This window comes from Pyrgilauda ruficollis, unplaced genomic scaffold, assembly GCF_017590135.1.
Source record: "Pyrgilauda ruficollis isolate IOZ18807 unplaced genomic scaffold, ASM1759013v1 scaffold16, whole genome shotgun sequence".
Classification (NCBI taxonomy): domain Eukaryota; kingdom Metazoa; phylum Chordata; class Aves; order Passeriformes; family Passeridae; genus Pyrgilauda; species Pyrgilauda ruficollis.
In genome coordinates, this window is record NW_024514764.1 from 14,048,056 (window position 1) to 14,070,755 (window position 22,700).

Consider the following 22,700-nt stretch of genomic DNA (forward strand, 5'->3'; position numbering starts at 1 on the left):
CACGGAGCTGCAGGGAAGTGGTGGTGGCAGGGGTCTGTCATTGGGGCAGGTGATGGAGCTGATCCCCATGACTGGCACACAGGGGTGTGCAGCCCCAGCACACAGGGGTGCACAAAAGCGCTTCCCTAAACCCATCAGAGCTGTCTGCACTCCCTGGCCTCAGTGCATTTGGTGGTGTTGCAGGGTTGGGGCTACAGGTGGGTTGGAGCTGCAGGTGAAGGTGGGTCAGAGCTGCAGGTGAAGGTGGGTGGGAGCTGCAGGTGCCTGCAGGCAGCTGGCAGAGGGGTGCAGGGGCTGGGGCTGCAGGCTCCAGCTGGGAAGCATTTGCTGGCTCCAGCTGTATCACCAGTGGAAAGCAGGACAAGCCGTGGAGGAGAAATTAAATGATTAGCAGGGATGGAGGCAGCTCAGGGAGGAGCAGCCAGTCAAAGAGGAGTTTGTAGTGATGGCAAAGCAGTGTTACTCCTTGATCCTCTGGTTTCTCTTAGGGTAGCAGGAATCCCCGAGCCATCAAAAGTGCGGGTCAAGCTCCGTGCTTTGATGCGAGGAGACCTCACACGTGAGCTCGCGGAGCAGTGTGTGTCCTGCCTGCAGCCCGCAGCATCCTGCCGCTCTTCACGAGCATTGAGGGTTTGCGCCGTTTGAAATCAACACCCAGCCTGGGACGGCGTTTCACTTTCTCCAGGCATCCTGCTCTAGCAGATGTCTCCAGACTCTGAGGTTAAAACCACTTAAGAACTAAGAAAAGCCACAGGACGATTTCCAGCGGGAGGTGCGGGCGGCGTGCGGAGGGGCTGCCCTGTGCCCGTGCCCAGCGCGGTTCGGAGCAGCTCCCAGCACTTCCCCTGCCCTCCAGCAGCCTCGGGGGGCTTTGCTGCTCCCTGTGCTCGTTCCCAGCGCTCTAATCAGTGATTTCAAAGCGGTTTTGTTAAACTCGGGAACGAACTGTAACGGAGCAGCGAGTTCCCGTCCCGTCTGAGCCAGGGTAAGCCCGGGGACACGCAGGGCTGGCGCTCCCGGCCCGGGCAGCTCCATCCCGTCCCTTCGGCCGCCGAGCATCCCGGGGCGGGGCGGGCTGGGCCGGGCTGTGCGGCGGGCGGGGGTGGCTCCGGGGCCGCCCCCATCGCCCGCTTCCTCCCCCGGGTCCGGCCGGAGCCCGTTGCCCTCCCTGCCGGCGGCAGCGGGGCTGCATCCCGGGCGTGCGGTCCGGCTGCGCCGCGGGACGGGCCCGAGGGACGGCGGAGCAAGTGAGCGGGCTTCTCCCCTTCTTCCCTCTTCTCCTCCCTTTCCCCCCCCTCTCCTCCCTTCCTCGTGGGTCCCCCCGCCTCGCCCGCGGCTGTTGGGAGTGCAGGGCTCTGCTGCCGGAGTCCGGGAGTTGCAAAATATCTCCTGGCTTTGCAGCACGTTTAAATTTTTTTTTTTTCCTTTCCTGTCTTACACTTGGAGTAGCTAATTGGGTAGGAAAACACGAACTGCAGGGGTGGGATTACTTCATGCTCTTGCAATGCTGTTTTGCTGTTCGATTTCAGTCCTTTCGCGTGAATAGAGCCTGCCTGGCGGTGCTGCCCTGGAGCGCGGTGGGGGCCGGCGCTGCTCTGCCGCCAGCGCCTCTTTTCCTTAGCAGGTTTTCACTTTAAAGGACGATTTCGCTGTCTCTGTTGCTGCCTTGGTTCCGGAGGATATTTGCCCTTTTGACCAGCGGTTCCCACACTAGTCCCGGTCTATGTTGTGTGCCCAGAGGCTTCCTCATCTGGCAGGATTCATTCAATCACTAGGGCTTTTCTCCTTTAGTTTCGAGATTTCCGTAGAATATGTGCTCTCCAGGGAAGAGGCGATGCTGGCAGCGGGCTGTTTGCTTCCCAGCCTGCTGGCTGGTGTCCTGGCTCCTGCAGCCATGGATTGTCACTGTGTGGAGCAGCCTCGATTTTTCTCCTCTGTTGGTGAAAGCTGGATTTCTTCAGGTTTGTCTGAGAATGGGGGAACAGGGAAATTTCTCGTGCAGGTGACATTGAAGCTCAGCCAGCCAAACCAGCAGAAATTGCTTCCCTGAGAATACAGTATGTGCAGATGTGCTCCCTGAACAGTTTATTCTTGAATATGTGCAACAAGTTGTGTGTGTTTTATAGAAATAAACACAGAGGAGGTGAGTGCTGGGCAATGATTCCTGAGGCCTGGGGTCAGCAGGATGCTTCAACATGGGGATGAGCAAGTTGGGGTTGGTCCTTGGGTTGGCTGGATGCATGTTTACACCACTGGAACATCTGCAAGTGAAGGACCAGTTTGTGTTTGTCTTATGCTCAGCTTTCTCATGTATTTCCCTCCAAAAGGGGATGGTGCAGTGTGGTGCTCAGGAACTCACTTTTCCTTGTTACCTTCTTCCTAAGGGCACTGTTTTTGCTCTTAGCTGGCAATTCCAGCAGTGAAATAAGGAGGGGGCAATTTGTCTTCCTTCTTTATCATAAATACTTTACCTGTAAAACAGTAACCTCAAAAATATTTAAACCCAGGGAAATTTCCTTTGTGCTTCTTAAGCCTGGTCTGTCTCCAATGGTATCATGCTCTGGGGTTGGCTGTTCTGCTTTATTTCCCTGAATTAATTTTATTGTGGCACTGAGAACTCCCATGTGGTCCCTGGAAATTGTCCTGCATTTTGAGAAGTTCAGAACTTGCTGAATAATGGTGTTTTCTTCCCTGAAATAGAAGTGGGAAATGTCATATCCCAGCCTCTCCCTGGGTACCTGAAAGTTGACTTTTAGAGCTTTCACCTCAGCAAAGCTGGGCTTCATGGATAACTCTTTTAAAAAGTGACTTGTCTCATCTAAAGTTATATTTTGGTTATAAATTTAGTTTTTTTATATAAGTTATATAAAAGTTTATATTTATCATAATAGTTGGATGAATTAATTAGATGAGTTGAGACCTTCCTGCTCCCCTTCTGCTAAGTGAAAATCCACATCTGTTTTTATGCTGACAACAGTTGTTTAGATGATTCCCAGCCCAGGGAACCTACAGTCCATTCCTGTTTGCACCCTGGAGCTGTGTCAGTCTCGGATGGTCTTTCCCGCTGTAGGGAAGGCAAATGCCATTGGTGAGGTTGTTCCCCAAAGAGCCAGAGCCCTGCAGAGAAGGCCATGTCATCTGGGTGTCTCTTCCTGGAGAACAGAAAGAGATTGGGATGAGGCATCTCCATCCTTGTGCAGTACCAGGGGCTATCACAACTTTCTCCAGTGACACCTGCTGTGGTGTTCATGTGCAGCTTGGGGTGTTCATCTGGAAGAGAACTCGGTGACTACATCCTGTGTGCTCCTCCAGGATGATTAGAGCAGTGGTCAGAGAGGGGTCAGATGTTCTCTCCAGCATGGTGGTCATTATGGCAATGGGAGTGTCAATTCTCAGCCCTTTCCTCCAGCGAGTCATAACTTAAGAGCAAACACTCTTCTTGTCGTCTCTAAGGTAAGAGGGCACATGATCCCCGTTTGTACAGAGCTCAGCTGCAGAAATTCCCGTCCCTGCCATCCATGTGCAGCAGTGCTGGCATTGGGAATGGCACAGGAGGAGGGCTGGGGCAGAGCCTGTGTGTCTGGAGCCAGCAGCAGAGTGCCTGGGGTGTCCCAGGCAGTGTCTAGAGGCAGAGCTGCAGAGGATGCCACTGGTGGGGAAGCTGAGCCAGAGTGTAGCCAAGAGCCCTGTCTGTCCTGGCTCCTAGCAGTGGGAGCTGGCAAGGACATGGGGACAGCCTTGGGGCACTCCTGGCAGGGCCTGGCTGCTCTCAGGTGCAGCAGTGCTGGGCAGCTGCTCCCTGTGGGGCTGTTTCTGTCCCAAAAGGAGAAATGTGTGTTGGCAGCTTTCCCAGCACCAGGATGGCAGTGAGGGCTGGAGCTGTGCTCAGCTTGGCGTGGAGTTTCTGCTCCTTGCAGCCTGCATCCTCTCCAGGCTGGTCTTGCACTCCCCTTCCAGCTTGCTTCAGGTTTTTCCCAGCTCTAAAGCTGAGATGTTGAATGCCATCTCTGTGGTGAGCTGTGGCAGGTGAGGGATGCAGTGTCCTACTGAGGCTCTTTGGAATGCCACAGCCTGTTTGCTGCAGCCCTAAGGCAGGAGGGGATGAGTGCCAACCCCTGTGGCTCCTGGCCCTGGGCAGCCTCAAGATCCTGTTGCTGCATTCCTGTATTCCATGCCTGTCCTGCTCAGCTGCAGGAGTCTCTCACTTACCTGTGAGACCAAATCCTGCCTTGGCTGGCACTGCTTGGTTATTTTTGGGGATGCAAAAAGGTATGAGAGATGACCACAGAGCTGGAGGATGGACACAGCAGGGGAACAGCAGTGCCATTTCAGTGACACTGAATTGTCCTGGGCAGAGTTCTGGGTGGGCTGGATGCTGTTGCTCAGGTGGAACGAGTTACTGTGGTCTCTGCTCCCCTTCAGCTGCTGGATGGGAGGGGATCCTGTGTGGCTCAGGCTCCCTTGCTCCTTTCCCTTCTAGAAGGAAGTGTTGACAGTGTGTCTGGAGCTCTGCTGCCATCCCAGTGCTTTCACACTTTGTGCTTGCACCCATGCTTTGCTCAGCCATGTGTTGTCCCTAAGGACAAAGGGACAGGATGTTGCTGGCTGGGATCACCTCATGGGTGACCTCTCTCCAGGATGGTGCCCAAAGGAAAGCCAATGCAAGAGCGCAGGTCCTTTTTTTTTTTTTTTTTTTGGGAGTGAGGGTCCTCTCTGCTGAGACCCCCTGCACAAGCAGTGGAGGCTATCCCACCAGAAGTCTGCTTGGGTCCCCTTCAGAGCAGTGGCTGATGTTTGGTGGCTGTAGTGGCACTGCTGAGTCACCTGCTGGTGCTGGCAGCCCTGGACAAGCAGGGCTGGCACAGCTGGCTCTAGGTGGAGTGTTTGCACTGAGGAGCCCAGGCTTTCAGCAGCTGTAATAGGAAGTTACTTTTTGTGACAAATTGATGGCTTCATTTTTTGACCTTTCAAAGCTTTTCATGCATTAGCTGCATGTAGAAAATGTAATTTTCCATGCTGAGAAACCAGCTCTGAAGGAGAATGACTGATGTGATTTTTTTTTTTTTTTTGGATGTCTGGCAGGCCAAATTTAGTGTGAAACAAGGCTCAGGTCCTGGGCTGAGTTCCTCTGCCTCAGAGATTTGGTGCCTGCATGAGAGGGAGTTAAAAAGGGAAGCAGGGAGACTTTGGTAGAATTGTTTCCTTTTGATGGCTTGGAAGCTCCTGGAGAGACACCAAGGCACAAGGGCTTCTAGACTTATACAGGAATTTCAGTGACTTAAAAGTAACTGAAAGTAAGGGAAAAAAGAAATGCTAAAATGAGGGAGGCTGAGAACTGCTTGGTCTTCTGCAGGGCTCCTCTGATGCTGTTCCCACTGGTGGTGGCAATGAGGTCTGATCCTGCTGTGCTGAGCAGAGTTCTAGCAGCTCCAGTGTTGCTCTATGTGCACCGAGGCAGCTGCCTCTGAGCTGCCATCTCTCCCCTTGCTGTTCTTCTAGCTTGCCAGGGATGTAGTGCTGGGCTGTCCCTGTTCTGGGTGCTTTGGGGTTAACATTTATAGGCCTTCTTCCAAAAGAGAGGCAGAAACCTACTTGTCCTGAGAACTTGCCCATTTTCCCCATGGTTATAGAACATTCAGGTGAATGCTCTTTGTGTGCCCGCACGTCACGTGGTGCCAGTATCCAGCCTAGTGCTGGGCATATGTAACCAGTCTAACACCCAGTTTTGGTCTGTGTTTGTTTACAGGAGGCATCTGGGGGCATCACTTCGAGGTGCTCCGTGCTCGTGTCTGCAGCACAGAGCTGGCAGAGGGTGACTTTGTCTCTCGGGGCATTGTGAGTGACCCTGTGAGAACTGCCCGCACACGTCAGCCTGCAAGTGGTAAGAATAGGCCAGGGCAGCTGTCTGTCTTGCTTTTAATATTTCATGGAGTGCTAAGATTGTGTGACTTGCATAAGAGTGCCCAGAAGTCCCTGGGATGTGAGCTCTGCTTTCAGGTGAAGCTCCCCGCCTTACAGTGCTGTGCTGGCTCAATGGGAGCAGAGTGATTGCCCTCTGGCTGTGATTGAGGTTCTTAGATTGGACCTCTTTGCTGTTTTGCTGCACAAACATCCCTTTCTAACAGTGCAGAGGGGTAAGTGTACTAATCCTTTCTTTACATGCATTTAGCCTGTGTGTGAGCCTTGGCTGGGAACTGTAAGGCACATGGCCAGAAACCCCCATCACCTCTCAGCAGGTGCAGGCAGCACTCCTGCTGCAGCACTCCTGCTGCAGCCCTGCAAGGCCAGGTGGGTTGAGCTGCTGAACTCCAGACAAGCCAGTGAGGACCTCAAAGAGCATAATTTCCTTTTGTGCAGGGCTTTTCCTTATCTCTGAGCGGGGAAGAAGTGATTTCCCAGCCCTCTTCAAAAGCAGAGCTGTAAGATCTTGTTAATTAGTGATTAGCAAGTGCCCTGAGGCTTTTGGCTACAGGGCAGGGGGAAAGACAGGCTGGGGAATGGGGATGTTATGTGTCAGCACTATCTTGAGGTCTTGTTGTCCCTGCTGTTCCAAGTGTAGGGGAAATCTCGGCTTGGCCTTGGAGTGGGAGCTGTGTAGTGCCTGAGGTGCTGAAGCACAGCCCCGTGAGCAGGTGACTCTGTGACAGCGGGTGGGTTCAATCAGGCCCTGACTGTAGGTGATTCTGAGTGAGAAGTGTTTAAGCCCTCCCTGTGCCACAGCTGGCTTCCCAATCTGCCTCCTGCTGCCCGCTGGGATCCCAGCGCTCCCGGAGCAGCAGGATCCTTGTCCCGGCCCTCAGGGAGTCAGTCAGGGGCTAGTCCCTCTGCTTTAGCCCTGAAACCTGACAGATCCAAGCTTCTCTTTCTTGGGCATGAGGAGAGATGCCCTTGCTGGGGCTGCTTGCTCTGAAGGTGATACATGCTGAACGTCCCTGGCATGTCTGTAAGTACACAAAGGGCGAAACATAATTTGAAAAGGTGGCTCTTCATGGAAGTTCTTGGGAAGGATCCTTGTTGGTGTGCCTCGTGCAGGACATCAGACTGACTCGAGAGCAGCTGTAGCTCTGTTTAGTGGCTAAAGCCTCATAAGAGGGGAGGTGTGAGAGCTTTAAGGAGCTGCTGGTCAGCTCCACACACAGACAGGTTAATAACTGTGGTGTGAAATGTGTCCAATCTGTGTGACCTTCACAGTGAGTTTGGATGCCCAGAGTTGTTCTCTTCATTCACAAAGATGAGATGAGATGTAGGTTTGTGGTAGAGGAGGAGCAAACCTGCTTGTGCAGGTCTGGCAGGCATCTGCCGTGCTGGGATGTAGCAGCTTGACCTGGTGCCAGCTTTGAAGAGGCAGGGAGGGGAGGGTTGCCCCCACACCGGCCCTGCACCCCGGGTTATTGTTCCTGGCTGCAGGGTGTTGTTTCTCCACGCTCTCAATCCAGATTGCTTCGCAGGGAACAGCCTCTGGATATGCTGGTGTTGGCTTGGTTTTCCTCCTATGCAAATGAGTTTATAGGAATGTACTAAGCTCCTTTACAAAACAGCTTGAGCGCTAATGAAAGACATCGCTGTGTAAGAGAGAAATATTGTTAGCCCATTGCTACCATCGTTAACGAGGTCACAGCATTGCCTTGCAACAAAATTAGTTTGTTTTGCTCTAATCAGTTTTAGTAGCTGGAGTGCTCAATAATTACTCATGTCCTTGTGAAAGGGATGGGACAGCATGACTAGAGCTGCTGGCAGACTGCTCTGAGTCTGAAATGAATTGTGCAGATGATTTTTGAGAGGGCATCTTTCCAGCTGCACAGTGTCCCTGGAGTGATGCTGGCAGAGCCCAGCTTCAGCCAGGAACAGTCATGGTCCATAGCATGGCTCCTGTGGAAAGAGTGGCTGCAGGGGGATTCAGAGAGGCATTAGCAGCAGGAACATCTTTGGACTCTACTGTTGTCTTTATGTTTATGATCCTATTTGACTTACAGCATGCAAATATCTCTCTGAACTATTATTTTCTCTACTCTATGCAAATTTTCAAGACCCCAGGAGCTCTCAATACAGCTGCTCCACAAAACAGAAAATTCACTCCTGGGTATTTGCACCTCTAGAATCTTCTCTTTATTTTTTGTTTTGTGTTTCCTGATGTCATTGGTGTGTTCCTGAAGAGACAGGATGGATGGACAGGGTCCTGAGAGCCACTGCTCTGGTGGTGCCCTGGCTCAGGAGGAATGACTGTCAGCAGGCTGTGCCTTCCCTTACAGGTGTGATGGTTGTGCATGTGGCTTTTGCATGTGCAGCTGCTGCCCAGCAAGAGCAGAGCTGTGGTGAGGGAGACCCTCTCCTGTGCCTCGCTCAGGGTGGGCTGTGAAACCACAGGACCTGCTGTGCCCTCAGTCTTTCTCACTAGTCCTGTACCTGTGAACTGAGTCTGAGTGCAGCTTCTGATCAAAAATCAGGCTGAGCTCAACCATCCCAGCCACGCTGGAGGTGAAAGGTTCTTTGGTTCCTCTCCAGCATCTGCTTGGCAGCTCCCTGGGAGTGCAGTGCAGGCGCAGCAGAACTGTGGCATCGCAGAGTTGGAGCAGGGAATGGCTCTTGTTGGCACCGTGGCCTCCTTCTGGTTGTGCTCTCCCTTGTCCTTGATGGGTCCTTGCAGGAACCTGGGTCACCTCACAGTGCCACAGCTCAGCAGTTTCTTTTTAAGTGGTTCATTCCTGCTAAAGGACAAGTTTTATGCTGGAGCTCCCAGCTTTCCCTCCCCTTAATCCACTTGCTGACTTCAGCACAAATGGTGTTAATCTTTGCTATACTTTCCATTTCCTTCCTCGTATTTCCTTCTGGCTCAGCTCAGATGTGTTTTCTCCCCTCAAGCTGAGGGAGCTGCTGCTGGGCAGTGACTCTCTTGGAGGGGTGCCAGGAGTGTTGGAGCTGGGGCAGTCTGAGGGCTGGACCTCTGCACTTCAGGGTTTGCCCTTCTGCCTGGCCACGACCAGTGAAGTGTCACTTGTCAGGAGCTCACAGGGGCCTTGCTGGGGCTGCTGCTCCATCAGTGTCCCCCCCACTTCATGGGCACTGCAGCCAAGACTGCTCAAGGCCTTTGCATCCCTGACCAGTTCTTCCTCATTTGTAGTGAGGCCCAGCAGTGTCTCTACCCGCTGTCTCCTCTCTCCTGTGTTAGGGAGCTGTCACCAGTGCTTCCCAGAAGCCAGCTGACTTGCTTGAGTCCCACTGGGGTGTTCCTCCAGCACATATTTGGGTTGTTGAAATCCTGTGGGGATCAGGATCTGCAAACATGGGACCTCTACCATTTGCCAGAATGTCTCAACTACTGTGCCCTGAGCAGGTGGTCTATTGACACCCCCCACAATGTCCCCTGCCTGGGTGGTCTATTGACACCCACCACAATGTCACCTACCTATGCTTGTCTGTCCCCCAGCCTTGAGCTCTCCACAGGCTCATCAGCTCTCCCAAGGCACAACCCGATGGGCCCTAAGCAGCTTTTCCTTGCTGACCCTCAGAGCCCATGTCCATCCATGGCAGCACTGGGTCACTCTGCTGTCCCTCGGTGTCCTGTGGCCCTGGGGAGGCTGCAGCCCCAGCTGTGCCCCAGCCCTGCCTCCAGGCACCACCCTGTGCGTGGGGCTCCAGCCATGCACCGGCTGCACTGTGCGCCTCTCTCTTGATCTGTTTTGAATTTCCCACATTTTAATTCCATTGAATGCCCTTAATTCCTATGTCATGGAACGAGGAGAGCTCTGTCCAGAAAAGCTGTTAGAGATGTGTATTTTGGCAATTCTAAAAATACACCGCGCTCGCCCAGGCTTGTGCGGGGTAGCCATGGCAACGTGGCTCCAGGAGCAGGGTTAAAAACAATTGCACCAATTAAGGGAGAAATAGAGCTGTTCAAACTTATCAAACCTAAAAATTTAGAAAATATGAAGTCACAAACACCATGTGTGATGCCATGTGTGATGCCGTGGTCTGTTTTGGGTTGATTGAAACTGTGCCCCTTCCTCTCTTAAGGAGCATCCCAAGTGCTGATAGAGCTGGGGATGCTCAGTCTGGAGAACAGACAGCTCCAGGGACACCTCAGAGCCCCTTGCAGGGCCTAAAGGGGCTCCAGGAGAGCTGGAGAGGGACTGGGGACAAGGCATGGAGGGACAGGACCCAGGGAATGGCTTCCCACTGCCAGAAGGCAGGGCTGGATGGGATATTGGGGAGGAATTGTTCCCTGGCAGGGTGGGCAGGCCCTGGCACAGGGTGCCCAGAGCAGCTGTGGCTGCCCCTGGATCCCTCGCAGTGTCCAAGGCCAGGCTGGATGGGGCTTGGAGTGACCTGGGTAGTGGGAGATGTCCCTGCCATGGCAGGGGGTGGAATGAGATGGGCTTAAAGGTCCCTTCCCACCATTCCATGGCTCTGTGAAAGACAGTGGCCTGGCTGAAACATGGGGAGTGTTTTGAGGACAAAAGCATGATCTCAAGAATAGTTTTGGCCTGCCGTGCTGGCCTGTGAGTGGGCAGGTGGATGTTGCAATTTGTGTGCTGAGCTGAAGTCCCTCAAAATCAATGGAGACGCTTTCATTGATAGATTAGCTTAGGGCTGGGAACACAGGCTCGGTAAAAGTGACCAGATGAGTCTGAAAGCAATGTGCTATTGTTTTTAAACTAGGTTTGCTTTAATTGTACTTGCTGGGCCCTGGCCACAGCCAGGGGAACCCTCAGGAATGTCATCAGCTTGCTGGGGAGTGTCTGTCTAGTGGAGATGGCTGAGCAACGTGGTGCTTCAAAAAGCTTTAAATAAATTTATTTCAGGCACCTTTTTTTGCTGTGCCTCATGGAAAAACAGAATGAAGGGATTCAGAGCATGTATTTCCAAAATATTTCCAGGTTTTTGTCAATGTTGCAGGCATTTTTCTTCCCTGGCTGAATGTGCTTCGCCACCTTGGCATGCTGATGCCATCCCATTTTTTGGGGGATGAACAGAGAGGTTTGCATGCAAATGTGCCTCTGCATGATCCTCAGAGAAGTTTCTAAGCTCAGGGCAGAGAGTGGTGATGCTACTGCTCCCTGTTCTTGGGCTTGAACTTGAGCTGGTGAGGATGCTGCCTTGCCTGTTCTCCCCAGGAGCTCAGCTTGGCTCTTGAGCAGCCCCATTGACCCTGAGGAGCCTCTGGAAGCTCCTTGTTGTGTGTGGAAGCACTGGAGAGGAGGACCCCAGGGAGGGGTCCCAGTCCCTGACTGGTTTGGCTATCCTGGAGCACTCAGGCGAGCTGGAGGTTAAAGCCAGGCTGAGGGAGGTGGATGTGAGGCAGAGGCCGTGCAGAGGAAGGAAGCGGGGGCGTGCAGCTGCGTGGGGAGGATGCTGCGCCCGCTGGAAAGCAGCAGCGGGGTCTCCTGAGACAATTTAGGTGAAGGAAGCTGTGATGAAGTCACTGCTTTGCTTGGCTTGGTGGTGGCAGGAGGTGTCCTTAGCTAGGCTGGGGGTGAGGAGTTCAGGTTGAAGGTAGTAAAAAGCCAAGGGCCACATGTGCTGTGTGCAGGGCACGGTCCCTGGGCTGGCAGCTGCTGTGCAGTGCACACATGGGGAGGGCAGTGCTTCACAGAACCACAGACTGGTTTGGCTTGGAACGGACCTTAAAGGTCATCTCATCCCAACGCCTTCTAAGGCAGCTTCAACATAGCTGCTACAGAGAGGGGTCTCTGGTTTCCAGGCTCTGGTCCTTCCTCTCCCTCCCCTGGGTCTGAGTGAAACCAGCTGTGTCCTGTGAACACAGGCTGTGCTGGTGCTTTGGGTCTCAGGTGGGTGTTAGTCCCTGGGGAAGGCAGGCATGGGTGTCCCCATGGCTCCTGGAGGCTTCAGGGGTGGCCTTGGCCCAGGTGGAAGAAGTGCAGCCCCTGTGACCCTGCAGCAATTCCTTCCACTTGCAGAGAAGCTTCAGGTAGAACAGGAATTGGAGTCTTTTAAGATGATTTAGGCAAATTTAAAAAATTTTAGGGTGGATGTCTTGAACTCCCTTTGAATTATGGTTTGCATCAATTTGGGTTAATGGAGCTGGAGGCCATCCCTTAGTGTGGGTTTTTTTGCATAGGTTAGACCAGAAGTGTATGGAGCTGTTCTGGGAGCTGGGCCAGGCTGGGGAAGAGGCAGAGCCAGTGGGGGAAGGCTCAAGCAGGGCTGGGGGTGAAGCTGGCGGTGCACAATGGTGCCAGGAGCCTTCTCAGGCTCTGACTCAGTGCTGGCTTCTGGCCAGGACTGGTTTGGTGGGTGAGGACAGGGTGAAGCTCCTGAGGAGGGGATTTACATTGTGCTCAGGGAGCAGTGAGCTTGGAAGGGCAGAGCAGAAGGGCTGTGTGTGGAGCAGCCGAGGGCTCACGCTGTGACCGATCCTGGCTCCCCTGGGGCGCTGGCAGGTGCAGGTTTGGCTCCAAGCCTTGTTGGGTGGGAGGGAGCTGGGCAGGGGGGTTTCACCCTGCTGCACAGGCTGCTTGGAAGGGCTGTCCAAGGCTAGGTCTCCCCACATGCTCTCGAGGTGTCACACCTTGTAACGTGTGGCACAACTCCAGCAGGGCTCAGTGCTGGTTTTCCTCCATGACTTTGCGTGCTCTTTGCATGTTATTTGACATGGGCTGCTGGTCCTTCAGCTCTCTGCAGCCCTTACTCCAGTGACTCTGGTGCTTAAGTGTCCATGTGCCTTTCCTTTGCCCATAGCAGGGATGCTGTGGAAGTGAAATCCTATGCTTTCTTTTGTCTATTGCCTTGGTGGCCATGGCCCTGTGTGAAATGCCTCTGCTCTTCCAGCTGAGCCTGTATGGGGGGCTCCAGATGGATAATGTGTGAGTAGGGAGAGGGGGAGAGGTGGCATAAGGAGCATAAAGAGCTCTATTCCCTCCCTGTGATGTGTAATGTCAAGAGGATCTCTTACAATGTGTGCTTGCCCTATTCCTGCAAAATTACAATTAGTTCTAATTAAGTGGAGGTTAACCACTGCTGTGCATCCTGCAAATTAATGGAATGTGCCATTACCTTATCTTGCAGCACTAGAGGTTCTTGAAAATTACTTGGAAAGGGGTATATTCTTGTGTGTGGTTTGAATTTTTAATTTATGTTAATAGCTCAAACTTGAATTAATTAATTTTAAATGATGGACCTTTGATCTTTTTTAAACACTCTTGCCTCTGCAGCTTAATATAGCTTTCCAGCTCTTCTCCCATTGTAGTGAAATGAATTGGGTAAGCATACATAATATGATAAAAATGTGCAAATACACCCCGAGCCACAAGGGTGGTGAAGCTGGTCTGGTCTCTATGTGTGGGTGTGCACTGAGGGGGCTCTGCTGCTGCCACTCCAAGGGGGAAAGGCAGGAGGATCCACAGGTTTAGTGCAAGATACTGTGTTATTTCATCTTGGAGTGAGTTCTGGGGACAAAACTCATCTTGTGGCTTTGGGCTTGCCTTTGGAGGGCTTGCCTTTGGGCATGCTTTTGGTAATTTGGGTTTGTGGTTGTGTGTTTGAACAGAGCTTCATCTTTCCTGGGCAGTCTTTTCTTCTGTAAGGCTCCCTGCTGCAACACCCAGGGAGCACAGACAGGTCACGCATGACCCCAGGGCCGGCGGTGCCTCGGCAGTGCCCACTGCAGGGAAATGGTCACTGCCCTGGCTCTCTGGCCACACTGGAGCTGGTGTAAGCCTGGTACCACTGTCCTTCTTGCCCACTTGGGCATACCTGTCTCATTCAGCTGCACCATTTGACCAGCATCCCCTGGGCTTTCCCCACTGTGCACCTTCCAGCCCCTGTGTTCCAGACTCGGAGCATCCCACGGGGCTGTTGTGACCCAAGTGCAGGACCAGGCACTGAGCCTTGTTGGATCTTCATGCAGGGCTCATGGATGCAGCCTGTCCAGATCCCTGTGCAGAGTCTTCTTACCCTCCAGCAGATCAATACCTGCCCAAATTGGTCTCACATGTGGTCTGAGAATGCCCTGGACCCTCTTGGCCAGCTTGTCAAAGATTTAGAACAGACCTAGCCCCATCACTGAGCCCTGGGGAACACCACTGGTGACTGGCTGCCAGCTGGATGGAGCTTCATTCCCCAACCCTCTGGGCCTGGCCTTCCAGCCCATTTTTCACCTAGCAAACAGTGCCCCTGTCCAAGCCAGGAGCAGCCACTTTCCCCAGGAGAATGCTGTGGGTAACAAAGGCTTTACTGAAGTCCAGTAGACATATCCACACACTTTTTTTACCCATCAGCTGAAGGGATCACCCTGGCACAGAAGGAGGTCAGGTTGCTCAAGCAGGCTGTGCCTTTCCTGAGCCTGTGCTGGCTGGCCCTGATTCCCTGGTTGTCCTGAACGTGCCATGTGATTGCCCTGAGATGATCTGCTCCATGAACTTCCCCTGCACCGAGGCCACACTGGCAGTCCTGCACTTTTCCAGATTCTTCTTCCAGCCCTTCCTGTGGATGGGCATCACACTGGCACCTCCAGGCAGCTGGGAGAGCCAGGACTGCTGGTAAATGATGGAAAGTGCTTCAGTGAGCTCTTCCAGCACCTTCCTCAGCACCCTTGGGTGGATCCCATCCAGCTGTAGAAACTTGTGGCTGTCTGACTGCCGCAGCATTTTGCTGACTCTTTCCTCTTTTGGAACTGATGGGACCTTCATTCTGCTCCTTGTCCCCAGCTTGGGGGGCTGAGTACCCGGAGAACAACTGGACTTACTATTTGAGCCAGTCCTGCAATGTTATAAAATTAAAACAACAGACATTATCTCGGAAGTTTCCCAGTCCCTGCCAGAGCATTGACCTTGTGAGGCTGACTTCAGATGAAGCCAAATCTTCTGAGAAGGGGGAGAAAATAGCCCAGCTTCCTTTCCCTGTGTGCTCCCAAGATGTGGGGACCCACGGGTGTCTCTGAATCCAGATCCAAGCCTGCCCTTCCGGATTGGTGTCGATGGCCCGGCTCCCAGCAGTCCCCTGCTCTGGTGGGAAGCTTTGGTTGTGCAGTTCCCAGCTCCTTATCTCACAGAGCAGGGACTGGCAGGGGCTTCACCATGGTCACCATCCAGCTTTCCTGTTTTCTGCCTCTATCTGGCAGCTGTGTTACCTGGGATTGAGGGGTTTCTGTCTGGGAAGAGCAAATTTACTGGGAGGAAGGGCAGGCCTTAAGGGTGAGCTTATTTCCTCAGCCCACAAGGGGGATTTGGAGAAGCAGAAAGGTTGGCAGCAGTGGTCTTGCTCTTTATGGTCAGTAGTTGTCTCTGAAATGACAGTGATGGCTGCTGCTCGTGTAGCAGAGGAGGTCTTGCAGAAGGGGGAAAGAGGTGCTGGAAGGGGCTGCTATAGCAGTTGCTTCTTCAACAAAGCACTCTAGATGGACTGGGCACATCATCCAATCCTGGATCATGAGTCCAGCTCCTGGCCCTGCACAGACACCCCAACAATCCCTCCCTGGGCATCCCTGGCAGCGCTGTCCAAGCACTCCTGGAGCTCTGGCAGCCTTGGGGCTGTGCCCATTTCCTGGGGAGCCTGGGCAGTGCCCAGCACCCTCTGGGGGAGGAACCTTTCCTGATATCCAGCCTAAACCTGCCCTGGCACAGCTCCAGCTGTTCCATGGTTCTGTCCCTGGTTACAGAGAGCAGAGATTGAAGCTGTCCCCTTGAGTGGAAGCTGCAGACCATGATGACGGCTGACCTCAGTCCCCTCCAGGCTGAAGAAGCCCTCAGTTGCTCCTCCTATGGCCCTCCAGACCCTTCACCATCCTCATGTCCCTTCTTTGGATGTTTTCCTGTTTAGGTCCTTCTGATATTGCAGCACCCAAAACTTGCCCCCAGGACTTGAGGTGAGGCTGGACCAGCACAGAGTGCTGGTGCTGGTGTGATGCTTTTGAGCAGTTTTGGGAGCTCACAATGTCCAGGAAAACAGAGAAACAATTCAGAAATGTAATGATGACGTTCTGGAGTGACATCTCCCAGTGTGGCTATGACAAGGGCTGGTAGCACCCAGTTCCTGGCAGTAACTCACCTGGTCCTGGCCTTGCCCAGCTGTTTTGGGCCTGGGATGGGGGAGGGAGAGATGGCTGGGGCTGGATCAGGGACTCTGCTCTGCTGGAGCCAGAGGGGCTTTTCTTCAGCCTTGCGGGGTGGGGGGAACTGCTGACCTTTAGTGCAGATTTGTTTCTGCATTACTTGCCCTTTTAACACATGATTGAAAACAGGCTGTAGGGGAGAGGGAGCCAAAGCTTGGAAATTGGGCTGCTAGGATTGGTCAGGAGCATTTCTAGGAGAAACAGAGCAGAAAAAGGAGCATGTAGAAGGAATAGATTTTGCTGTTGGTGATGGATTGCCTGCCTGTGTGGAGATACAGACCTGGCTCTGGGGTGCTGCCACACAAACTGAACATGAGGGTCACAACCCCTTGTGTCATCGTTCAGAGCAAAAAGCTCAAGAACATACTGTCATCTGGCATCTGGGGAGGTTTTGGAAGGGGCTCCCAGAGGTGCTTGCTGCAAATCTTACCTCCTGAAAGTGCACTCACCTCCAGCCATGGCTGTGCCCATACTGGCTCAGTTCTCTGGGGTGGCTTCTGCTGGGCTGTGGGGACAGTGGGCATTGACATGGAAAAACTGGTGAATGTGATCTGAACACCCATCCCTGGGGCTGGCAAGGGGGCAGTGACAGGTGGGCACAAGAGCCTGCTGTGGCACCGGCACTCTGGGTCCCTGGCTGCTCATGGATGCCAATTGTTTCCCTGTGGCAACAGTGCCTCACTGGTGTTTGTGCTGAAGTCTTATGAAATCTTTATATCTTAAGTGTACGTGACCTGTTCATTTATCTTTGGGCACTGGGCAAACACAGAGGGATATTGGATAAAACACTGCAAATATTTGCAGTTCCCTGGGAAGAGAGCTTGGTGAAACTTGAGGTTTCGTGTTACCTGTGGTCCTTTATTGCTCTGCTTTTCAGGTTTAGATCTTGAAGCGCTTGGCAGAGGGGCAAGGCTGATCTTCCACAGCCAGGGAATTGCAGGGCCCTGTCACCTCTGCCAGGTGCCTCACACTTGTGACTCTCGCAGTCTGCATGGCACCAGCATCTGCCCGGGGTGGAGGAGGGCACAGGCAATGGGCTCTAAACCCTTTGTCCAGGGGCTGATACTGCAGCCCTGTGTGGAATCCACTGAAATCCCATGGCTTGGCCAAGTGCTTTGGGACCTTGTGGAGGGACTTCTGTCCTTCTGGACCATCCTTTGGGCCTGGTTGGAGAAAAATGGTAAGTAGAAATACGGAGGAGTTAGTAGGCATGTCCCCATATAGAGGGTGGCATGATGTGGTACAGGAGAGACCCATTCCCGAGGGCAGGGATGGTGTAAGGTGTTTTGAAGTCATGTTTTCTTCTCTGTCGTGGACAGCATAGGAGAAAGGCCCATACTTGACAGTCTTGGCTGGAGGGGAAGGTGAGGTGCTGGCTCACCATGGGTGTGAGTGTGTTGCTTCCAACCCCTAGGAGCACCTCAAGTAAGAGCCCAAGGATTTTGGGTTTCAGCCACTGTTCACTGACTGACACATCAGCTGCTGTGAACTCTGCAGTCTTTCCGTTCCACCTTTTGGAAACTTGGAAGAAATGTTTCCACATCTACCCCAAGAAGATGGGGTGAGATAGGAAGTTCCCAAGCTGTGAGGGTTCTGAGGGATGGTGGTTTGGGGTCCTAGTCATGTGCTGCATCATTCATAAACCCCAGGCACTTAAAGGCAGGGAAGTGGACAGTTTAAGGACATTGTAAATCTTACCTCCACCCATACTGGAAACCTGAAGAGTATCCTTCAAACCCTGTGCAGGGAACACTACTTAATGGATCACAAACTCTCCTTTTTGTTGGGACATTAAAAATCAAACACAACCAGGAATTGTCCTGCAGAAGTGACAATTGCAGCAGGTCTGATCCTGGAATAAGGGCTTAAATGTGGGTAACTTGGTTTGGCATAATCAGAGGAATTGCCTGGGGCCAAGTCCAGTGGCAGCAGAGTTGAGGGGAAAGGTCTTGCCATAGACTTGAGTGGTTTTTGACCAGGAATACTTGCCATGTGTGTACAAAAGTGAGCTCAGGATGTGCTAAACCAGGAGTCTGTGACCAGCTAAGTGTATCTGAGGATGTTCCCACTTTCTCTCCCTTGTCCCGTTTGAGCTGTCAGCTGAGCCCCAAGCTGTCACTTGTTCCTAATTCACTGTGAGCCACGTGAGATGGATTTGCTGTAATCTCTGAGCCAGAGCCCAAGGTTTTCCAGTTAAGCTCTGCTTACAGAAATGTTCCCAAGAGATGTTTTCTGGGGAGGACTTGGAAATTTAGTTGTAAACAGAGATATCAGAAACATGTGATTATATTATTCCTCTGTTTCCCAGATGACAACAATGTTTTCAAGCAACAGAGCATTGCAGTCCTCCAGAGCAGGGAGCTGGGAGTCACTCCTGCAGGATGGCCTTGTGGCTACCTTCAGAGTGGTGGCTGTGGCACTCTCTCATGGCGTTTTGCTGAGGGCATGGGTCTGGCACCACCTGGGGCTGCCCTGACCAGACCGTTTGTCAGTGGATTTGGGAAGAAAACAGATGCTCTGTGTGTGACTCCAAGGGTCCTGTTCATCCTATTTGGTTAGAGCAACTCCAAGGGTCCTGTTCATCCTGTTTGGTTAGAGCCATCCCTTCCTGCTGGGCTGGAGCTGGGGCTCTCAGCTCCTCTTCCTCTGGAGTCGTGTGATGAACGTGTGATTCCAGCTTTGCTTAGGAAAATTCCAAACTTCAGCACTAAGGTCAACATTTAGGAAACATCGCAGAGTAGAGCTCATGTAGAAGTTTATGCTTTTGCTTCCTCACATCTTTTCAGATGTGACCCTTGACAGGAACGTTTTAAGGTAGGACTTTGGCCCTCATAGCAAATATGTGCACTAAATTTCTACCCTCACCCACTACTCCCTACTTCTCACTGGGACCAAAATTGAAAAAAGACTCTTGTTTTGGCAGTGGTTCTCATCTGGGTTTGAAAAGCAATATATACTTTGAGCAGCCCCTTTGCAAAACCACAAGGTCTCCCTAGCTCTCAGCAATCATCTATTTGGAAAATGTGGAGGGTTTTTTTTTCTTTTCTTTGGATTTCCTCCAAGCTGGGCACTTTGGGGTTTAGCAAATGTCGAGAAGCAAAGATGTAGCTTACACTGGGATCACAGGGTGTTTAAGCAAAGCCTCCTGGTGAAGCTGCTGCCGCAGCGACACTCGGGCATGACCTGAGGCAGCAGGGTTTGTTTCATTTGCTGGGCTGCTCTCCTGTTGGCATGGATGATGGCTGCTTGCCCAAACTGTGGCTTTGCTGTTGGTCATAGCAGCAGGAGAGTGAGCCAGGAGCTTTGCACTGAAGGATGCTGCACTCCCAGCATGGAAGAATTGAGAGTCTCTGAGCCTGATCAAGCCAGCAGCTGGACACCAGGAGGTACAATGTGTTTAGCTCTCCCTCAGGTGCCACCAGCTGGCTTTTCCGTGGAGCCTGATGTGTGCTGATGGGTCCAGGTGCTGGCTGGGTGGTGGGATGCATCTGGAAAGGTGCTCTCTTGGGTAAGCATCACCCTTGGCCCCTGCAGGATTCAGCTCAGCTGTTTCTCACTGCTGGTGCTCCAGCACACAAAGATGAGGTGAACGTAGTGGTGGTGCTGGGTGGGTGGTTGGGTTTGGTGATCTTAAAGGTCCTTTCCAGCCTTAACAACTCTATGTTTCTAAAAAGGGTCTTTCAGGTGCTGGAAAGGAGTTGTGTGGTAGAAGGCAGCTGTGTGTCACCTTAGGAGTGTTAAGGATGGAGAAGTCTGTGGTGGTAACACCTCAGGACTGGTGTGGGGGCTCCATCAGCAGTCTAGAAACAGGAGTGAAATAAAATGTGCTTTGAATGAAAATGGAAATGAAAACCTGGTCCAGGCTTACAAAATCATGAAGGCTCTGAGTCAGAGGAAGGTGTAACTGTCACTCACCTCATCTCTCTATACAAACACCAGAAGCTGGCAGCAAAACTCACGGGTAGTTAATGGAAAGAAGGATGAAGGGAGATGCTGCTTCCCTGAGCAGGTAATGGGTGCCTGGACCTTGGTGCTGCAGTAGGCTGGGGAGGCAGGTGGCTCATTTGAAAGGCACTAGGCACATTCTTGGCCAGCGTGTCTATACATGGATCCAAAAAGGACTCACCTGGGATATGTCCACTCCCATACCTCATCCCATAGTTGTGGATGCTGTCAATGGACCATGGAGCACCAGGCTCCCTTGAACAGCCTCTTTGGAGGAGAAGAGCAGAAAAACTGGCAGTTACTGATGGTCTTTGGGGGTGCTGAAATCTTCTGGGGACACTCCAAAGGTCAGGACAAATGTGTCTAGGGCAAGAACATCCCCAGTCTGTCTTGAACTCTGCTTGATCATAAAATGTGTCTGTGGCACTGCCAAGCTAAACTGGCTCTACTCAGACCAGGGTCTGCCTCCTGTAAGGACTCTTGTTTCTAGGCTGTAGATTGGATGTCTCTGTTTTTAAATGAATGTTCCAGGCTGCAGCAGGTTTCACTTGAGATGTGCAAAGGTGTTTTGGAGCCCAAACCCCCTTGAGAGAACAACTTCTCTTCCCAAAGCCAAGTGTGTGCTGGTCCCCATGTAGGTCTTTACCCCATGCCAGGAGCGGGGTGGCAGAGCATCTGAGTGCAGCAGTGGGAGGGCACCAGGGGAATAGGAGGAGATCTGGCCCGGGAGGAAGGATGCTGTTTACACTGGGTTTGTTGCAAGCCAGTGATTTGTCACTGGCTTTAATGGTAGAACAAAGCATATTTACTCAGCTTGTTTGGCTGGTGAACAAGTGCTGGATAAGAAACTGTCAGATGGGAATCAATTAGAGACTTCATCTCTGAGTGAACGATCCTATCTGACATCAGATGCCCTGTGAAACTCAGTAAAGACAATGCTACTATTTATATGGTTCTTTTATTGTTCCTTTCCTGCTTCCCTGTCATCATCTGTGCTCTAATATTAGAGCTCTGACCCTGTGTGTTGCTCCCAGAACAAGCACTGACACTGACCCTTTCACATGGCTCCTGTGAAAAGATCTTTGTGTTTGTGAGGGGGAAGGAGCTGGCCCAGCCTTGCATCCCCCTCCCCTGCTGGCCAGGGCTGAGGCAGTGATTGCCGAGGGCAGAGCAGCACAGGTGGCAGTGTGTGCCCTGCAGGTGCCAGGAAGATGTGGCTTGTGGCAGCTGGAGCCCAGGCAGCCATGCAGCAGGTCAGGGGCTGGTGCCTGGGGGCTGGCGGCTGCTTTGGCTCTGAGTTCTCTGCTTTGTGCTGCATTGTGGCCTTTTGCTCCTGTCCACTTGACTCCTTGGCACGTTGAACAGTGGCATGACTTCCCTCGCTTGTGCTGGGAGCTGTCCTGTCACAAGAGCTGTCCTGTCACAAGAGGAAGTCCCTTCCTGTGTGATGATGGCCTGTGGCATGAGGAGGTGGGACTGGGTGCAGAAGAGCGGGGCGGGGGGCAGGGGTGCTGATTGCTGTTGCAAACAAGCTGTTGCCATCCTGGAGAGCCTGTAAGACTCTTGTGATAGGGGACAGTCGCTGAGTCCTTGTCACCATGACATCTCCTTGTCTACAACTCAGCTCAGGCTGCCCAAGTGAGTGACTCAGCAGGCAGTGACTCAGTAAGGTCACCGGACGGATTTACCCTCCAGGCAGAGACATTCCTGGCTGCACTTATGACATAACTTGCCTAAAAGTCTCATCACTAACTGGTGACTCTCTATACCTTTGCCCAGGGCCTCTGGGCAGGCTGCTGCTGGGGAGCTTGCATCCAGCAGGGCTCCAGGACCTGCAGCTATCAGAAAGGAAAGCACATGTGAATCCCTTCCCTGACCTGGGGAAGCATGGCAGCTGGGACTGCGAGCATCATGCAAAAACATGAGGCTGTGGAAGGTTTGCAGTGGGCTTGCCTCTGCCCTGCCTTGGTACCACTGACTGCATCCGAGAGCATTTCCCCTGAGCACACCCAGTCCTGAGTGGGAATGTTCTCATCGTGGGTAAAAGATTTTCAGGGAGGTAATTACTTTGTTCTTCTTACCTCAGGACTTAATTTTGAGGTTTGCTTGAGGCTGACAGCATTTAATCTTATAATATCTTCTTAATCTCCTTTTCCTTCCTTTAATGATGGTGCAAATAAGATTTGCAACTTCTTTTAACTGCTGTCTCTCTAGGAATGCTTCAGTGGAGGTGCAAAATGCAGTAGGATCTTAGATGTGTGGGTTGGCCTGTAACTGTGGCATTGTCCCCTGTACGTGCCTTAGAAATAACTTCTAGGTGTAAAGCGTTTTGGTCTGCAATCTGACCTCCTCTTGTAGCAGAGGTGTGCTGTTAGATTTGGCAGAACTGGAGAGGCCAAAGCCAGTCCTGCCCTCTCTGTGCCTGGTTTGCTGGGCTCTTCCTCCACCCTCTGAGCCCCAGGGAGGTCTCTGTTCCTGGCACACCCTCAGGCAGCGTGCTGGGACCAGCCTTGGAGCCCAGCTTGGGCACTGGTGCAGCTTGGCTTTGCAGCACATGGAGGTGGACTTGGAAAAGAAGAGGAGCAAGTGAGTGTGCTCCAGGAGAGGTTCTTGGAGGTTGGAATGAGCTGTGGTGGCAGACAAAGAACAGCTGGAGCTGCTGGGGCTCAAACCCAGCATGGCTGTCCTG

At 52.5% G+C, this 22,700-nt stretch overlaps 1 protein-coding gene across 2 annotated transcripts in view; it reads left to right on the forward strand.

Moving 5' to 3' along the window:
• Positions 1 to 1,143: 1,143 nt before the first annotated feature.
• Positions 1,144 to 22,700, forward strand: part of LOC121350895 (ankyrin repeat and fibronectin type-III domain-containing protein 1-like) — a 240,033-nt gene continuing 218,476 nt past the window's right edge. For both annotated transcript variants that reach the window (XM_041462667.1, XM_041462666.1), the window contains exons 1-2: positions 1,144 to 1,247; positions 5,747 to 5,881. The gene's annotated coding sequence lies outside the window, so the exon portion shown is untranslated. The remainder of the gene's footprint in view (positions 1,248 to 5,746; positions 5,882 to 22,700) is intronic.